The sequence below is a fragment of the Hyla sarda genome, chromosome 5 (genome assembly GCF_029499605.1).
Source record: "Hyla sarda isolate aHylSar1 chromosome 5, aHylSar1.hap1, whole genome shotgun sequence".
NCBI lineage: Eukaryota > Metazoa > Chordata > Amphibia > Anura > Hylidae > Hyla > Hyla sarda.
Window position 1 is genome coordinate 225,163,670 of NC_079193.1, and position 20,670 is coordinate 225,184,339.

Genomic DNA, 20,670 nt, shown 5'->3' on the forward strand with positions numbered 1-20,670 from the left:
CCTGCCTGTTACATTGTTCCCACAGGTGATAAGCTGATGCTGGAGGAATCAGGCAGCAGCCTACCCCCTCTTCTCATGGAAATAACATGCCCATTGGAGTCTTGAAAATGTGTTCAACATTTATTAAGTGTGTCTGGCTGGCTAAGCATGACTACATGTAAAAAAAAGTGTTAATAGATACTTATAAAATACATTTCAGAAACAATATTTGTACTTAAGTAGATGTAAATAGAAACATGTATCAGGAACACTGAGGAGGTGGTTGTCTATTTGCATACTATTATAGGACATATTACAACTATTAAACTAGATTAAACCATGGTTGTGTTTATTTCATAATCATTAATCCAAGATTTATTCTAATAGTACAAAAAGTAAATAGTATAATGACTATAAATGTGGTAGTGTTTTTAAAGTAATTAACACCCTGCCATGATGTTTTATTGGATTGTTTAGAAAAGCTTGTTAGTTAGTTCCTAATGTTACCCATGAGTATGCCTTGTTTGTTTTGTGTAAAACACTACATAAGAACATGCCATAGAATAAATAGAAGAACACAACTGTGACATATACATTTACATTGGAATTTATAAAAAAAAAAAATATATATATATATATATATATATATATATATATATAGAAAAGTAAAGATGATGCAGCACTCCACAATTATGCATAAGGTGGTATTTATTCCAGCATGTGCAAAGACAACGTTTCACCAGTCTCTCACTGGCTTTCTCAAGTAACTGATAGTGACATCGGTGGGTATAAATAGACCTCCCATTTGGTCATGTGACATAATTGACAAAACAATTTACATAGGTAAACCAGGTGCATACATAATAAAAGTGAATAACTTGAACATTTCATAACGTATAGAACATCATAGTATATATGCATGTGATACAGTGATCAGATATTAGATACTGATCATAGAAAACGTAAAAATGACATAAATATACATGCAAGTGCGTGTAGACGTGAAATACTTCCGGTGTCCTCGCCATGATGCCTGTGTTGCAGAAACGCCGATCCAGCGTGCTATCAAAGAGATTCGCGGCTGTTAGCATCGCTTCCGGGTTGGGAGGAGGTAGCGGCGTCTAAATGACGCCATTGCTGCCATAGAAACCTCTCTCCGTCACTAGCGCATGCGTAATAGGCCTATGGGATGTAGAGAACGGACTGCTCATGCGTACTGTGAGTTGCGTCCTTGGCAACCAATGCGTCCGTACCTTAGTAGCCTAGTAACCAGGACTTGTCAGCGGCTTCAGTGGCAGTGAGCGATGAGCGTATCCATGTTGGGCTTATCTGAGGTGAGTAGTTAGTCAGTCACTTCACCACTAGTGGGTGTTGTTGTGAAGAAGATAGTATAGATGATTCCCCATTGGAAAAAAAAGAGAGTGGGGGAAACCTGCTCCGTCTGTCGTTGTCCTTAGCAACAGGTGTCCACACAGAAGCATAAAGAAAAGTGGGCATCCCTTATTCATAAGCACATGCGAGTATCCTAAATAGGACAGGAATCTTTGCATTTTTGCCCTGTCGGTGTGTTTGAACCGACTGCAGGTCCTGTCAACCATCATGATTCCGTGGAGCTGTCGGTGTGTGTGAACCGATCCTGTGCTCCAAACCACTGTGTGTGTACCGGTACCAGCTGGGGTGCGCTCTCGGTGGTCAAACTGAAAAAAAGAAAGAATGTGAATGCCATGTTATATAGGATCACATTAGAGGCTCCCACATACACAGAAGGTCACACATATATCTCAGGGACATAGACAACCCTGTCTAGTGTGTAATTGGGATAATTGCGGGGGGTGCCTATTGAGAGATGCTCATGGACATGTGCATACTCAGCACCAGGTCAAGTGGCTGTTGTCAGAGAAAATCCAACCGTAGCCACTAGCCGACTTTGAACCCCTCCTCCCACACACTATTGCAGACATGTGTCTATATAGGTCCCTCATTCATGAAAACAGTCATGCCGGAGCTCCGAGGATATGGAGTGTGGTTGGTACAACACAAAACAGTAAAGTAGATGGTACAGGTGAACGGAGGCAAGTGTGAAGAAGGGAATGATGCCCATGAGAATAGAGTAGGGAATAGATATAAGAACAGTGTTAGAAAGGGGAATAAAGTCACATGGATGAAAATTACCGCATAATAAGAAGAGGAAAGGTGAATGAGCTGGCTATATTGTCGAGTATGAAATCCAATGATAGATATAGAGTAAAATCCAAAGTGGTGGTTGGCATCATGGCAAGTACCCGGTGTGCAAGTGGTCTAAAAACAAAAGAGAGTAGCATAATTAAAATTAATATAATATATTGTAATATATACAAATGTTGTGATACATATCACTTTCACCTAAAGCTTGGTGGGGAAACTGATTATCAAGGGGCTAGGTCAATCAACGTTTAAGCATTTTAGGGAGCACTGTGAACTCCACATTAAGTCCTTTTGGTTTCAAACAATCAAGGTTGTGTATCCATCTAAGTTCTCTGGTTTTGAGCATGGTTATGCGATCACCGCCCCTCGTTGGTGGGGGGATGTGATCGACCAGCATGCCCCTAAGTTCAGATTCCATATGTTTGGCTTCAGTGAAATGTTTGGATACCGGTAAGTCCATGCGCTTTTTTCTTATAGAGTATCTGTGTTGGTTTAAGCGGGTTCGGAAATCATTCTTTGTTTCCCCCACATAAATCAAATTGCAGGGGCACCAAAGTATGTAAATGACATGATTACTTTCACATGTCAGATAAAAATTAATGGGATATTCTTTCTTGGTTTGCGGATATATAAATGTATTGCCCTTGTTAATATATTTACAACTAACGCATCTGAGGCATGGGAAGCATCCTTTGGATTTAATTGACATATATTTCTGATTCTTTCTAGGTCCTGCGATGTCAGCTTTAATCAGGTGGTCCCTAAGGTTCCGTGACCTACGGTAAGACATTAAAGGGGGGATTTGGAATTCTTTTATCTGGGGAAAATTGTTTTTAACAAGGTGCCAGTGTTTTTTTATGGCTCTAGATATCCTATTGGATGTTTCGTTATACGTGGAAATAAAGGGTATACGGTTGAGTTGGTCTTTTTTATGAAATTGGGATTTGCCTAGTCTCCTCTCAGTTTTTACCCTCTGTACATGTTTAGAGATGATGCCCGCTGGGTATCCTCTATCTCTGAAAAGTTTAACCATTCGATCTACTGCCATCTCAAATTTATCCTCTGTGTCCGTGATACGGCTAGCTCTTAGAAGTTGGCTGTAAGGTAATGAAGATACCATGGGTCTGGGGTGTGAAGATTCGAATTTCAGAAGGGTGTTACAATCTGTAGGTTTGTAATAAATGTCTGTGGATAGTCTGTTATTACGAATGGTCACTTGTGTATCTAGAAAATTGACAGTGTTGTCGGAAAAGGATAAAGTAAACTGTAAGTTGGTGTCAATGCTGTTAAGATACTTCTGGAAGTTTAGTAATTCCTCTGGTCCCCCTGTCCAGATGATGAAGATATCATCTATGTACCTCCACCACCCCAGTAAGTGACTGGAGTGGTGGGATACATAGACGCTCTCTTCCTCAAACTCGGCCATAACAATGTTTGCGTATGTAGGCGCTACGTTGCTGCCCATAGTGGTCCCCCGTTTTTGAATATAGAACTCATCATTGAAGGAGAAATAATTATTCTCCAATACAAATGATAGTAGCTGTAAAATTATGTCATTTTGCATGATAGTTAATGGGAGTTTTTTTTAGAGCATTGCTCACTGCTCTAAAACCCCTATCATGTTGAATTGAGGTGTAAAGTGAGGCTATGTCAAACGAGGCTATGATGGCATCATCTGGTATATGTAATGGTTGAATCACTGATAAAAAGTGCATAGTATCTCTCAAGAAAGATTTTGTACCTGTGGCCAGGGGTCTGAGTACCTTATCCAAAAAAATTGAAACATGGTTAGATAATGACCCTCTCCCCGAGACTATTGGTCTGCCGGGAGGGTCTTTTAACCGTTTGTGTATTTTAGGAAGTAAGTAGAGTAATGGGGTAACCGGGTATTCAATAAACAAAAATTCTTTAAGTTTTTTTTTATCAATAATGAGATCATCGTCCGCCTTGTCGAGTATCTCATTCAGTTTCCGTTGCATAGATTTTTTAGGATCGTTCTGGAGTAATTCATACACCTCCCTATCCCCTAGTTGTCTATGTGCCTCATTAAGGTAAGTACTCCTGTCCATCACCACAATTCCACCGCCCTTATCTGCAGGTTTAATTATTAAATTGTGGTTTTGGATCAGTTCTTGCATGGCTATGATTTCCCCATGTGTCATATTGGGGTGTTTAAGTAATGCCTGTTGTTCCTTGATATGTGTAAATTCACGTTTAACACAATCAATAAAAGTAGAAATGACATGTGATTCAATGGGTGGTTGAAACTCACTCTTAGAGGGTAAATCATAATCCTTAAATACAAACCCATGAGTATTCTGGTTAAGCAGTGCCTGTGTATCAGAGGACTCAAATGGGTTTTGGCTAAACCATATTTTCAGTTTTAGGTTCGAATAAAGTTCTCAAAATCAAGTTCTAATTGAAACCAATCATTATGTATGTTGGGGCAAAAACTGAGACCTTTAGACAATAAAGACAATTGTTGTTCAATAAGTATAGTAGAGGAGATATTTACCACAGTCTCTGTTTTTTTTCTGTGTTACTTCTTCCTCTGTTGCTGAGTTTGCTTGTGCTGTTGGGTCCGACCCGACTTCTGTGCTCTGGTTCTTGCGACCTCATTGGTGTTTGCGTCCTCCTCTTCTTGGCCGCCCCCGACGGGCGGCACGTGCACTAAAAAAGGATTCTGCTTGTTTTGTCGGTTATGTCCTTGTTGTCCTTGTCTTACTGTTCCATCTTCTGAGTCTGTCTCATTTCTCTTTTAAAATCTTTTATAGGTAGATACGGTATTTTCCCATGTATAAACATGTCCATTAGTGTAGTCCTGGCAGTCACGGAACCATTTATGTCTTTTTGTTTCCTCAATCTGTACGCGTTGTTTCTCCAGATAGGCTTGTTGTTTGTCAGATAGGTCACGCCATTCCTCTGAGAGGGATGCTTTTAGGGCTATTTCCACCTCTGTTACTTTGGTTTTTAGTGTAGCCATATCACGTTGCAAAAATTCTATGTTTAGGAGTATAAGATCCAGTGAGTATTTATTGGAAATAGCTTCATAGCAGGTACGAAAATCTGTGTCATTAGTAAATGCGTTGGTCCTAGGTTGGGCTCTCATGCCTCTCCTGGTGCGGTAGTATTCACTTAAAGGTAGAAAGATGGAGTTGAACAGTGAGTAGTTTTTTGGTCTCACTTTCATAGGACCGTTTTAAATCAATTTTAGACGGGTTATGTAAAAAAGCAGTGTTGATTGTCAAACTCCCCAAGATACGATCAGCGTCCACTTTGCTATAGGAAAACACATCTGTGGAATGTGGGGTTGAGATTACTTCTATGTTGGTATCCATCTGTGTATCCATGATGTACCTGGGTGCACGCCTGTCGACCTTCAAACAGCAAAAAGATAAAGGCAGCACCTCAGTCGTCCAGAGTAGGAGAAGAAAATGAAAAAGAAGATGGGGTGCACGCATTCCTGGAACCTGGGTCCACTGGTTCCTCAATCCAGAAAAGTAAAGATGATGCAGCACTCCACAATTATGCATAAGGTGGTATTTATTCCAGCATGTGCAAAGACAACGTTTCACCAGTCTCTCACTGGCTTTCTCAAGTAACTGATAGTGACATCGGTGGGTATAAATAGACCTCCCATTTGGTCATGTGACATAATTGACAAAACAATTTACATAGGTAAACCAGGTGCATACATAATAAAAGTGAATAACGTGAACATTTCATAATGTATAGAACATCATAGTATATATGCATGTGATACAGTGATCAGATATTAGATACTGATCATAGAAAACGTAAAAATGACATTAATATACATGCAAGTGCGTGTAGACGTGAAATACTTCCGGTGTCCTCGCCATGATGCCTGTGTTGCAGAAACGCCGATCCAGCGTGGTATCAAAGAGATTTGCGGCTGTTACCTATGTAAATTGTTTTGTCAATTATGCACGTAATGACGGGCAATACAGGGGTCGGAGCATCGTTACGTCACGGCTCCGCCCCTCGTGACGTCACGACCCGCCCCCGTCAATACAAGTCTATGGGAGGGGGCGTGGTGGTCGTCACGCCCCCTGCCATAGACTTGCATTAAGGGGACGGGCCGTGATGTCATGAGGGGCGGAGCCATGACGTCACGCTGCTCCAGCCCCTGTATCGCCCGTCATTACGCACAGAGCGAACTCGCTCTGTGCAGTAATGATGGCGGTGTGCCGCAGCGGCGATCCCCGGGGTCCCCTGCAGCGGGACCGCGGCGATCTAACATCTTATCCCCTATCCTTTGGATAGGGGATAAGATGCCAGGGGCGGAGTACCCCTTTAACATGATGTTGAAAAAGGCTAAACTACAGTAGTCTCCAATCATCCAACTTCAAACTGAAAAGCAAAATTTTGTGTTAGCTAAAAAAAAATCCCACATTTTTGGGTCAAAATTCAACACTTTCTTATAGGATGGTACATTTTGCATAAAACTTAAGGAGAGAGAAAAAATAACTAATTTTACCTACTTACTTAATTTACCTATATACTTAAAAAGTTATTACAGTTTTAGCAAATAAACTTCTATAATTAAGGAATAACTTTATGAAACATGTAAGCTACTGGTCGACATTCACATTGTTGGATGCAGTTTTTATATTTTACTTTCAATGTTTTTTTATTATATATACAAATTTTATATTTAAAAAAAAAGGAAGACTATTTTTTGCACAGTTATGCTGTGGTGCTCAACTTTCTCTATTTTAGCAAGTAAAAGTCATCGATGTACAGTCATCGATGTACAATAAAATATTTTTAAAAAATTCTTTTTTGCACCAATTCCTAATTATTTTTAAGATCTACGCTTGTAGTCATTTAATGGAAACATTGATTGATTATTTCTAGAAGATGAATATCAATCCTGGTATGTGATAGACACATAAGATATAGGGGAAAGATTTATCAAACCCTGTCCAGAGGAAAAGTTGCTGAGTTGCCCATAGCAACCAATCAGATCGCTCCTTTCATTATTGAAAAGGCCTCTGAAAAATTACACAAGGGATCTGATTTGTTGCTATGGGCAACTCAGCAACTTTTCCTCTGGAAAGGTTTTTATAAATCTCCCCTAGGTCTAGAAATTAGGCCTAAAGGAAACAATATATTAGTGAGACAGTATTTCCTCAGAGGAAAGTTTTAATGACACAAAGTAAAAGGGTTCAGAGTCCTTTAAAAGTTTGGCTATTCTAAGCCAGGTTGTAATAAAAATATGAATAATTATTGTTTTATAGTAAAAGGTAAATACGTAAGGCGTTCAATAAATTTCCAATATTGATTTGAAGCAATGAACTTATAAAATGTATTTTATATTTAAATTTTTTCTGTATAATCACTCTTACAGGGTACCTCTCATGATCTTGTAAAATTTTATAATCCTCCCAATTCTCTGCCCCATCATGATAAACCACCCCCTGCCTTTATTTTTATTATTTGTTAGTTTTCTACCTTGATATTGCTCTGTATTTTCTGCTCAGTCAGATTCACAGACTGAGAAGGGGCGTAACTGAGCAGGCTGTGACATCATCTGAAGCATTATAGGGGAGAACTTCCTACCTCACTCTGCTACACACAGCCCAGAATAGTTCAATGTGAGATGAGCTATGAATGGTTAAGGCTGCACACACACCCCTCAGCACACCAGACTGCATTTCCTGATTTTGGACTTCTGCCAGGCTAGCATGAGTCCAAAGTCTGTGCAAAAGATGAGGGGAAATGTGCTCTGGACAAGAAGGGAGACACCAAGTGGCAGCTTTTTTTAAACACAAATAAAACATAGAAAACATAATTTTTTTAAACAAAGAACATTAGAAAAATATTTAAACTATTACTTACATACAGCGCTATTTAAGCAAACCATTACTTACATACGGCGCCATTTGTTCAATTTTAGCACAAATGCATCTATACATTTCATTAGTCTAATTTGGTGATCAGGAGTATGACGCACAGAAAGTTTCATTGCATAACATGTCATAAGGAAGTCAGTCCTGCTGACTTCCTGTTAACTACTGGAAAAATGTGTGCAGCCAAAATGCAGTAAAAGCTTGTGAGAAATGCAGCAAACACAGCCTAAAGACTTCAAATATTTTTTAAACACCTTAATTGGGATTATAGGTCAAATCATTATGCATTTGAATAGGAAAACATCAAAACTTCACAAAATTTGAAGTGAACACAACTCACTTATGTGTCTAATGCATTCAGCTGGCTAAAATACAACACCACCAGCTTGCAGTGACCAGGTGCAGTGATCAAATGTCACATGCAAACACTCTGAACAGCCTGAGGATTCATGGGAAATGTAGACAGCATGTGGCAAACAATCCTAAAAATCCAGTAAGGACAAGTATTTCCAAATATTGAGGTACACAAATTAAAGAGAAAAAACTTTAAAACCCATTACTAAACAGAAGGAGGAGGGAAAACAGAGAAGGTAGTGAATCTGCGCTGCAGAGCCAACACAAAGGGCCACTTCAAGATCCAATAAGCATGCGCAAGTGCTTTATTTTTGGTCAGTTACTGAAGGACATCCCATAGTATTATGTACAAAATACTAAATTACAACCTTACAGATGCACAACTGTATAGACTGGGTTTCCATATGCTTCCACAGTGCTGATATACATGCCGTGGTCGATATGACCAGATGATGCAGAAAGGTCACCACAAAGATGAAGGGGGAAAATGGTGGGAAGCGGCAAAGTTAAGGGAAGCATTTTATTAAGGCGAAAAGAAACTCTGTACCACCACGCTAAAGATCGAAGAGTGGGTTAAACTAAATAAGATACTACTCTGGGAGGCTAAGAAAAAGAACACAGATCATACTCCCAGACAGCCAACTAGGTCGGTGGCTGACAATCTGGGAGTGATCCCCCACATGGCATAAAAAGAAGAAATTACATGTCATTCAAAATATGAATTTGAGCAAAGAACTTTAAAGAGAGTCTTTACTTGGGAGAAGATGGAACCAGAGGGTAAAAAAAAGAGAAATGTCAAAATGTTCAGCTTCTCAGAAGCCGAACACATACACAGAGTCACCATACTGGAGATTTCCATGAATAATGAGCTGTCTCCGAGGAAATCCAATGGGCAAACCTGGCAGTATCAGCCCAATGTCAAACTTCGGCTTACTCAGGCCTTGTTCAACATTCCAGAGGATTGGACACATAGAAGATGGGACTGCCAAAAAGCAAGCCAAAAACCTATACTAAAGTTTCAGCATAGAGGAGATAACAGGAGGGTGAAAAGGTGGACGCACAGCAGGGGCCACCCAAGGAGAAACATGTATAGATAGCAGTCTCCATTGAAATCCAAAGCTTAGTGGACGAGTGTCTTTGCCATTCTATCACCCAGGTTAGATTGGAGGCAACATAATAATGGTACACATGTGGCAGTCCAAGGCCACCCTGTGTTTTGGGCTTGTACAAGAGAGAACATGCAAACCTTGAATGTTTGTTTGCTCAAATTAATATAAATGGATGAAAGCAGACTGAAGAAAAGAAAATTTAGCAAAGGGAGACAGGTAAAGCCTGTAAGAGATACATATAATAGGGCAAGATATTCATTTTAAAGATAGAGCACCTGCCAACCAAGTAAAAGTGCCAGTATACCAGCGAGCCAGCCTTAATGGTCAACAGGGAGGCATACAACCAGCTTGATACCAGAGAAATAGGGTGTCAAGTACGCTCTTCTGGCTCAAGCATACACAACCTAAATTGACCAAAAATATGAGGCATCACATATACTCCTCTGGCTCAAGTGTACACATGCGTATGCACCTGACCAATGGAATGTATTTCTAAATGCCATCAGGCCTGGTCTATTTTGCCTGACCTGCTGTGCAAATGTGTGCTACATTCGCAGTGCACACCTGGTGCAGCTGAAACCAAAAGTAGTAAAGATTAATACATGACACCTTCCCCATGTGTTTTCCCTTACAGCATGACCAAAAACCACACAAACCTGCAGCCAAGTGTAAAAACTGCCTCTGATTTTTTCACCATGGTTTCCAGTGACATGGCACAGAACTGTCACATATACAGTACATTTTTGCAGGTTAATCCACACCAATTTATTTAGGTTGTGATGTAAATTTGTTGTTTTCATGTATAAAAAAAATTGTTGTGGATTTTGCTGCAAATACACAATCATTATGCAGCGAAATCCACAACACTGTGGTTTTGTGTGAATGTGAACTACCTCATTAAAGTCAATGGAAAACACAACATAAATTGACATGCTCAAGATTCACGGCCGGTACTGTTAGATAGTTGTAAGGGAACATGCCATATCAGAGAAAAATGCTTTAATTCTTTGGTGCCAGGTGTCAAAGAGGAGTTCTCGAGACCAAGTGCTCAATGCTGGATCTCTTCCTCGCTCCCCCTCTCAATTCATTGAAGTTGTCCCATGATAACAACGTATGCCTCATCCTTAAAGGGTACCTCTCATCAAAAAAACGTTGGATATATTATAGATTAATGTATGCAGAATAACTTTACAATTGCATGTTATTAAAAAAATATGCTTCTTTCTATTTAATTTTCCACTTTGAAGAAATGACCACTAGGGGTCTCCCTACCAGTCCTGGCAGCAAGCATTTCAGACTCATGCTGGAGTCCTAAACACTACGAGCTGCCAGTCTGCTTTGTTCACAAAGGAGAACACTCAGAGCTGCCAGCCTGCTTTGTTCACAGCCTGTTTGGCTGTGAACAAAGCCGGCTGGCAGCTCTGAGTGTTTAGGACTCCAGCATGATTCAGAAATGCTTGCTGACAGGACTGATCGGGAAAAATACAATAGAAAGAAGCATATTTTTCATTAACATGCTATTGGAAAGTTATTCAACATTCATTAATCTAAAATATATCAAAAGTTTATTTGATGAGAGGTACCCTTTAAGGGATGAGTGCCTGATTACAGATGTCTGACTGATGGGTCCTCTTATTCTTTATAGGAAAACAAATGCAATATATAAAGTATTAATATTATTATTTTCTTAATTTTCGCCACTTCTAAATATACATATTTATGAACTAAAAAAGTCTTACTTCATGTATACTAAACACCAATAGGAAGCATACCATGCTTATAAGAGTGCATAACCTTAATTAAGGAAACAAGTTACAATTAGGGCTGGACGGTATACCGATTCATATCGAATACTGACATTTTTGCCCTGCATGATATGAATTTTAACCCACTCCGCAATACCGGTTTGCCCCCCCCCCCCTTGGGAATGAATGAATTATCAGCCCAGCGCTGCGCTGACTCCACATCGGGGAACTAATCATATGTGACCCGTGAGCGTTGTTCTGCCCCCCCCCCCCCCAATTCATTATCAGCCCAGCGCTGCGCATATCTCCCGCAAGCGCTGCCCTCCTGGTCCTGCTGTTTGTTGCAGCCACCGGCGCTGGAGCTCTATACTGTACGCTGTATCCCCATGCCCGGACTGCAAAAGGTAAACAAAATAAAATTTTACTCGCCTCCCGTTGGTCCGGTACCGGCCTCACCTGCTTCCTGGGGACTGGAACGTCGGACAGCCGTCAGCCTATCACTGGCCGCAGCAATGTTCCGCCTCGGCCGGTGATAGGTTGAGCGCACTGTCATGTAAGAAGCCGGCCGGCTTCTTACATGACAGTGTGCTCAGCCTATCACCGGCCGAGGCAGAACATCGCTGCGGCCGGTGATAGGCTGACGGCTCTCCGACGTTGCCGACCCCAGGAAGAGCGTAAGGCCGACGTCGGAACATGCGTTAAAGTTTATTTTGTTTACCTTTTGCAGCCTGGCGGCTGCAACAAACAGGAGGACGAGGAATGCAGCGCTTGCGGGTGATATGTGAGTATTTACCCCGATGGGGACAGCGCAGCGCTGGGCTGATAATTAATTTGGGGGGGGGGAGGAAATGGTAGATTACACTGAAGGCAAGTGTAACTTATTTTCAATATATCAAAAGGGGTTAGGGGTGGCAGGGATCACTGAATGTAAGGTCTCTGTTTGTTATGTGCAATGTGTTTTTGTTGTATTTAAATGTTTTTTTTTTTTTTTAGTAGGCTGTTTCTGTCCATACATTTATTGTAATGATGAATTGTTATGCACATTGCAGTTCAGACAGTGCAACCAATGTAATGTTGGTATATTGAACATAATATTGAACATTGTCTTCAATGTGATCTGCTCTTTCATTGTAGTTCTGCCTAAACTTTTTTTTACGTATCTTAATGTTTTTATTGTAACTTGTTTCTTTAATAAGGATTGTGTATTCTTATAAGCAAGGTGTGCTTTCTGTTGGTGTTTAGGTTTTGAAAGTTAAACTCAATACATTGTGTGTATTAAGCCTTAAGTTGTTCATGTATACTAGAAACACATTATGGAAGTCCTAACCTTTATTTTGTTTTGCATGAGATTTTCAATTCAATTCAGAATCAAATATGTGTACAGGAAATTGTAGTGATTGACTTAATTTTGGCAGCTCATATTTCCATTTCTAAAATTGTTCTATTATTCCTAAATGTGCTACCCTAAATGTGCTACCCTCCTTTTCATGATTAGAGCATTGGGAAGTAGAGAAATCACATAGAAAAAAAATGCATATTGGAATACTGACCTACAAGTAGTATGTAATGGGTTAATGTAACATGTACAGAGGCCTCATTTGGTGTTATTGTTGTTATGGCAGATGGAGATGGAGGATTAACCTGGATAGCCAGTGAGCCGTGTACCAGGAGCTGGATTTTTTTCGCATATGAGGTCAGTAAGATAAGTTGAATGTGATAGAAAATAAACTGGCTGAACAAAACGGATATCTTGTGCTATGTACCTGCAACTAGTGCCAGTTTTACCCATTAGTAATTACAGAATTCTACAATGCTATGACATAATGGGAGTATTACATAAATTATCTGAGGAATATTCTGGTCTTTTATAAATAAATGATAAGAGCCCTGTTATTGCTAGAGGTCAGTCACAGCAGATTAACACAGCAGGGCTCCAAACAGATGCATTCAGAAAACTGTCCTCTGCTTCAGATTATTTATTTATTTATTTTGATCTGATCATTTTTATTAAAAATTTTCAGTCATTTTCTTGACAACCAAAGTGTGCATAAAGCAACACATGGGCAACAAAAAAAAAAGAAGAAAGGAAAAAATATATAATGCAGGGTGGACTCTAAGTAAAGAGAAAAGAACAAATAAAGCAATTATACAATGCAATAGTAAAAAGAGAAACAAACACTGATCATGTAGTGTCATACCAAATAAGAAAAAAAATATTATCTACACAAGATACATAAAAAATAAAAATTAGAAACAAGAATATCTGATAAAGGTATTGCAAAACAGTACCAAGATATCGATCTAATATAGATCAGTCTGGAGCCAGTGGGCCACAATTTTCTGTCATGCCTAATATACCAACCTCTGCAGAGCAACTTCAGCTTGATCATCAGGAAAGTTAATTCAAAATTGCCTAGGAGACTACATTTGGGTCAGCAGGCACTGTCATTGGGTACACCTTTGCAATAACATTCCAAATCCTTCCAAACTCCTTACATTCCCACATTAGATGTGCATTAGAGTCCTGCATCGGGATCCCAAAGGTCCTGCGGGATCCAGTAAAAACTTTATTGTTGCAGGCAAAAGTGGGCATTCACAGAACATACAGCAGGTCCCGCAAAACCCTACACAGTCCCACAAACCTCTGAAATGCCACAAGGGGCTAATGAAATGGCTGATGGTGAAATGGCACAAGGGGGTGATGAAATGGTACAAGGGGATGATAAAATGGCACAAGGGGGTGATGATATGGTACAGGAGGGTGATGAAATGGCACCAGGGCATAATGAAATGGCACAGGATGTAATAAAATGTTACAGGGGGTACCATTACAAAAAATTGTGACAAAATGCTTGCGGGGGCAGGCAGGATTGGACACACATTTTGCCAGAACGGACGGGGGGGGGGGGGGGGGGGGATAGCCACCCAATAATTGACTATCCCTGCCCTCAGTGGCCACTTAGTCAAGCAATGCATGTAAGCGGACTAGAGACCCTCTCCTGAGACTGATAAATATGTCAAATGTGGGAAAGCCAGGCCCACCTTGAGAGTTGTTTAAGCAACTGCAGCCCACCATCCTCCCTTTGAAAGAAGCCTTCCAGACAAAAAAAGTCTGGAAGTTCAGGATTCTGCCATATACTGTAGGGTTATTGTAACAAAGGTAATTGGGCCGGTCCCAGCACCACCCAGGTCCTCACTAGGCCCAACCGGTGGCATCTTGCATTATCCTGACAATCGAGCCTCCACCACACAGGGCTGATCACCATAGTGGAACGGTTCGGCTTGGCCTATAAGGAGATGGATGCACCAGGCCAATCTTCTGCAGCACCAGAACTCGCACCACCCAGTGCTAGTATATTTAAAACTGCCATCTGCCTTGCTCAGATGTTTGTGATTGTGGTTCCCCAAATTACCAGTGTTTCCCTGCTTATCTTACCTGACTTTTGCCTGCTGATTTTGTGCTGCTCTGTCCTCTAAGTTTTGACCCTCTGACTTATACCTGGTTTCCCCTCTGGTATTCTGATTTGGTTCATGATGTTTGTGTGTGTTGCTGACCTCGTCAAACTTTTTTCTTTTATGCCCCATGCACATAGTGAGGGTAGGGATGGTTGCCCAGTTGGGATCCGTTATTTTGGGCAGATCGTCTAAGTAGGTAGGGTGAGTGGTTGAAGGAAGAATAGGTCTGCACTGCTCCCTACCTACTGTGACTATACTCATAGGAGAGTTTTAGTCATATATATATATATATATATATATATATATCGCTATAAAAGACAGACAGAGTAAATACAGTCTTCCCCAACCAATGTGCTGCAATGGGTGAATGAAACTCTTTAGCTGAGGAAACTAGATACCTATAGGAACACAGAGCCAGGGGTCAGGTAGGGCCAAGCTTACAAAGGAGCACTTTTACATTATTTAAATTATTTTTGAAATTTAAATCCTATCTACTATAAAAGGGGCATTGGCTCTAACATCAATATTTATACCTGAAATACATTTGCTGCATTCAGATGATGTAACAGTTGCATAAAGGATAAACTCATGGTGCACACACAGCAATCAGAGTAATCCCGCGTGGCTGCTATATGACACCAGAGATTTTGTATATTCACAAATGACAAAAAAAAAAAACTAATGCAATCTTTGGTAAAATATTAAAACCTTTACATCATTTAAGCCTAGTTCATTAACGCTATTAACCTGAAAATAATTAAAAACGTTTCTTTTTATTTTTCTTACAGCAAAGTTTTCAAGGACATATTCAGACATACAATATACTGCACATATTTGATGCGCAGGATTTGAAGCTCAAGATTTGAAGCTGTGCTTTCGCTTACATTGAACTCTACAGCATCAAATCTGCAGCTCAAAATTCTACACATTAAATATGCACTGGATACTGTATGTGTGAATACAGCCTGGGATATGCATAGAAATATATCCATGCTAAAAGTATACATAGGGGCATTATTCACTGGCTGCAGGAAATATGTGAACTGTTTGTTTTTTTATGTTTGCCACATGTTTGATTACTGGTTGGGCAGTATAATATGGGTCTGATGCTGACAATAAGGCTACAAAATTCAAGTTGTAGCTTTTAGAGATGAGCGAACTTATAGTAAATTCGATTCGTCACAAACTTCTCGGCTCGGCAGTTGATGACTTTTCCTGCATAAATTAGTTCAGCTTTCAGGTGCTCCGGTGGGCTGGAAAAGGTGGATACAGTCCTAGGAGACTCTTTCCTAGGACTGTATCCACCTTTTCCAGCCCACCGGAGCACCTGAAGGCTGAACTAATTTACGCAGGATAAGCCATCAACTGCCGAGAAGTTCGTGACGAATCGAATTTACTGTAAGTTCGCTCATCTCTAGTAGCCTTAGCAGTATCTTGCACAAGGTCCTAAGTCTGAATCTGATCAGAAACAACAAAGAACAGCTAGCAATTATTGTACAATGCACACCCCCAAGTAATATAAAAATATACCAATTTTATTAAACTCATAGAAAAGACAAACATTTAAAACCATTTAAAATCAGGGGAGGACTGACAACACTCAAGGCCCCTGGACCATAATAAGTAAGGGCCCCCTGCAATGCTCTGCTGCTGGTCACACTTCTGCCCCTATTCTACCCAAATCCCTCCACCATCCCTACACACAAAATAAACTAAATTGTATTTATAAGAAACACTTTAAGGTAGGTAAAATAATTTTCCATGACCAATGATACCAGTATACAATAAGTAAATATTTACCACCACACAATAGCTGGATAATTTTTGCCATACTGTACTGAATAAAACCACTATACACAGACAAGTATACTATACAGGATCTGTATACTATATAAGTGATTATACACAGGACCATATAGCGGTAGATATCAGCTGTACCATATAAGTGCCTACAGTTACATCTAGGGACTCACAATTATGTATTTTCTGATCAGCGGCGCCCTCTTTCCTTTTCTTCTCCGTCCGGATCAAACCGCCATGTCCATCTCTTAACATCTGCAGGACAAACATGTCAGACTTTACATTTTTCCAGCGTCCTCCCCTCCTCTGCACAATCTGCCCATCCACAGGCCTACAAACTGTAATAATGTCCTTCTTGGTGTCCTGCACAGTAAAAGGGCAGATAGGTAGGTAGCCAGGTAACTAGGTAGGTAGATCAGGAAGCCAGATATGTAGGTAGGTGACTAGCCAGGTAGGTAGGTAGGTTGCTAGCTAGGTAGATAGGCAGCCATTTATGAAGGCCAGGTATTTACATAGTTAGGTAGCCAGTTATGTAGTTAGGTAGCAAGATATTTAGGTAGTTATTTAGGCAGCCAGGTATGTAGGTAGTTAGATAACCAGGTATGTAGGTAAGTAGTTAGGCATCCAGGTACAAAGTTAGGTAGCCAGGGTGTTAGTCAAGTAGGTAGCTAGCACCCCTTCCACTCAGTGGCAGATCCAGAATCTAGTCTCAGGAGGGGCACTATGAAGACCCCCTATGTAGGTAGTAGGTAGCCCTCCTATTAGTTTAGTAGTTTGTCCCCATATTAGCTAGGCAGGAACATAGTAGATAGTCCCTCACATTAGGTGTAGGCAGCAGAGTTCCCTCACATTAGGTGTAGGCAGCAGAGTTCCCTCACATTAGATGTAGGAAGCAGAGTTCCCCCATAGTGGGTGTAGGCAGCAGAGTTCCCCCACAGTAAGTATAGGCAGCAGAGCTCCCTCCCAGTAGGGGAAGGCAGCAGAGTTCTCCCACAGAAGGTGTAGGCAGCAGGGTGCCCCCGCAGTAGGTATAGGCAGCAGGGTCCCCCCCACAGTAGGTATATGCAGCAGGGTCCCCCACAGTATGTGTGGGCAGCAGAGTTAGAGTCCCCCCCAGTAGGTGTAGACAGCAGAGTTAGAGTCCCCCCCCCAGTATCTGTAGGCAGCAGACTTAGAGTTCCCCCCAGTAGGTGTAGACAGAAGAGTTAGAGATCCCCCTCAGTAGGTATAGACAGCAGAGTTAGAGTCCCCCCAGTAGGTGTAGACAAAAGAGTTAGAGTTCTCCCCCCCCCCCCCAGTAGGTGTAGACAGCAGAGTTAGAGTCCCCCCAGTAGGTGTAGACAGCAGAGTTAGAGTTTCCCCCCAGTAGGTGTAGGCAGCAGAGTTAGAGTCCCCCCCCAGTAGGTGTAGACAGCAGCAGAGTTAGAGTCCCCCCAGTATGTGTAGACAGCAGAGTTAGAGTCCCCCCCCCAGTAGGTGTAGACAGCAGCAGAGTTAGAGTCCTCACCCCCAGTAAGTGCAGGCAGCAGAGTTTGAGTCCCCCCCCCCCCCCACCCAGTAGGTGAAGACAGCAGAATTAGAGTCCCCCCAGTACATGAAGACAGCATAGTTAGAGTCTCCCACAGTAGGTATACACAGCAGCAGAATTAGAGTCCCCCCCCCCCAAGTAGGTGCAGGCAGCAGAGTTAGAGTCCCCCCCCCACAGTAGGTGAAGACAGCAGAGTTAGAGTCCCCCCCAGTACATGTAGACAGCAGAGTTAGAGTCACCCCCAGTATGTGTAGACAGCAGAGTAAGAGTTACCCCCAAGTATGTGTAGACAGCAGAATTAGAGTCCCCCCCTCCAGTAGGTGCAGGCAGCCTCTTCCCGGGTTGAAAATAAAAAAAAATGATGCTCACCTGTATGTGTCCCACGCAGCGCTCTCCTCAGCAGCAGGGGCCTGCATCTGTCTTCCTCCAAAGTGCAGGCACCGATGAGTGACGTCATCGGCGACTGCGTGGGGGCAGAGGTCACATCTTTGTGTAGGTGCAGACGTGACACACACAGATGGGACGCCATCTCTGATATGTGCGTGTACTGGCAGCGCTGTCTGCTGGGGATCCGGGACAAGTGTCCTGGATTCTCATTAGCAGCGGCAGCGGGCCCCTTACCCGGGCGGGCCCTCGGACGACATCCGATTGGATCGGCCGGTCAGTCTGCCCCTGTTTAAAATTACAGAAATATCGGAGTGGAGGATGTATGTATAACACCTACTACACTCACACCTGTGGATGTAAGCAATGGTAATGACAGCTCCAAAAAATGACTGTGTACAAAATATAAGTACAGCAAAAACGTACATGGCTCCCAATGAATGAGCAATATAAAGTGCTATTACTCTTGCACTGAAGTGTAATATGTGAGTCAGTACCTCATAAAAGAGCCGATGTGCCACAAACCAATCTTAAAAATGGCCCAATACTAATGACGAAAACTAAAGTGCCTGAAAGAAACAACCTGTGATCCCATGTGAAAAACCTGCATGATGAACCCATGTACAAAGTATGATTAGATAAGAGAGAAACGCTGTCTGACACTCACAGGGAAACCCTACGTGTTCTGCCGCCTCACCGGGCAGCTTCATCAAGAGTAATGAGAAAGCAACCCAGTGAGGCAGCTAGCTGTCTTACCGCCAGATACAAGATAGTGAGATGGAAGATGGGACCTAACTAAATTCCTGGGACACATAGAGATGAAACACTTGTGGACTACAGGTCTTACTGCTCAGACACATTGGGATGGGGTGACTAATCTAAATACCAGGTGATCTGTAGTGATAGACTGGTGTATTGATTTAAAGGAGTTATCAAGGAATAGAAACCCCATTCAAAAACTGCTCTCCATCTGTCTCCAGGTTGGGCGTGGTCCTGCAGTTCAGTTCCATTGAAGTGAATGGAGCCAAGTTGTAAAACCACACCCAACCTGGAGACAGATGTGGAGCTGTTTTCGAAAGAAATTAGCTGTGTTTTTCTATTCCTGGATAACCCCTTTAAGTAGCGTTCTGGCTCTTTAGGAGGCAGAAAGGGAGAGCACTCCTTTTGGGCAGAGCCAAGAACAGTGGCAGGAAGACAAACACATCAGCATAAGGGAGCATGGAGTGGACCACAGGTAGAGAAAATAATATGGAAGGAGGTAGAATGCATGATATTTTTTTTCCTATTTACTGTTTACCATAACTGATAAATGTATTATATGGGCAATAATTAGTTCACAGAGACCTGATAAGTATATGTTTTTAAAAATTCATTATAAAATCAGGTTTATTGTATTTTTTTATGTAATAAAATAAAAAAAAAGGCTAGAAGACAACCAAGTAGTGAGTGAGACTGTTCACTTCTTAGTAAGTGAATAGTTGCTGTTGGATATCAATATTATTTGCTTGACAAGTCGATGCAGTGGTGCTCTGACTCCTAGCACTGATAGGAGTTCTAGCACTAATACTCCAAGAGAACCCTTGCTGATAATGAAACCATCAAGCCACACTCACTTAAGTCAGAAGGGGCAGGGTGGTTCACTTATTTCTAGGTACAAAAGCTCTTCCTTAAAGGGGTACTCCGGGGAAGTTAAGAAAAATAAAAATGCCCCAAAGCCATCACAATACCTGTTATGTGTACCCTGTAGTTATTCATGTGATTTTGGCAGTTCCTTTGGCCCCTGATGTCTCCTAAATACTTTTTTTCCTTATCTTCAGCACAGACTACAACTCCCAGAATTCAGCTCTGTGTAATGGCTGCCAGCCAACTGCTTTCACTATTTGTGAGCAGGCATACACTGCAGATCACACACACACACACACACACACACACACTGGGGGAGATTTGTCAAACTGTGTGAGAGAAAAAGTGGAGGGATTTTCCCACAGCAGCCAGCTAACAAGCTGAGGTAAAGTGAAAGCCGAGCTGTGATTGGCTGCAAATGGGGAAATCTCTCCACTTTTTCTCTCACACAGTTTGATAAATCTGGGCACAAGTCTTTTCTTTTATGCCGCCTCCTGCTATGAATTTTTCTGTATCCTGAATGGCAGCATATTCAAAAGAAAAACAGCAGCTATGTGCTCAGTTGTGACTAGGAATCTTCACTGCTTTTTCTCTCACAAGCTCCTCACACAGGTAGGGGACGTGCGTCTGTA

The 20,670-nt window shown here is 41.5% G+C and overlaps 1 long non-coding RNA gene across 1 annotated transcript in view; it reads left to right on the top strand.

The window, feature by feature from the left end:
* LOC130273832 (uncharacterized) overlaps nucleotides 1–20,670 on the top strand; it is an 84,081-nt gene that overhangs the window by 38,801 nt on the left and 24,610 nt on the right. The window contains exons 2-3 of the long non-coding RNA XR_008844134.1: nucleotides 2,893–2,944; nucleotides 12,870–12,940. This is a non-coding gene — a long non-coding RNA (uncharacterized LOC130273832). The remainder of the gene's footprint in view (nucleotides 1–2,892; nucleotides 2,945–12,869; nucleotides 12,941–20,670) is intronic.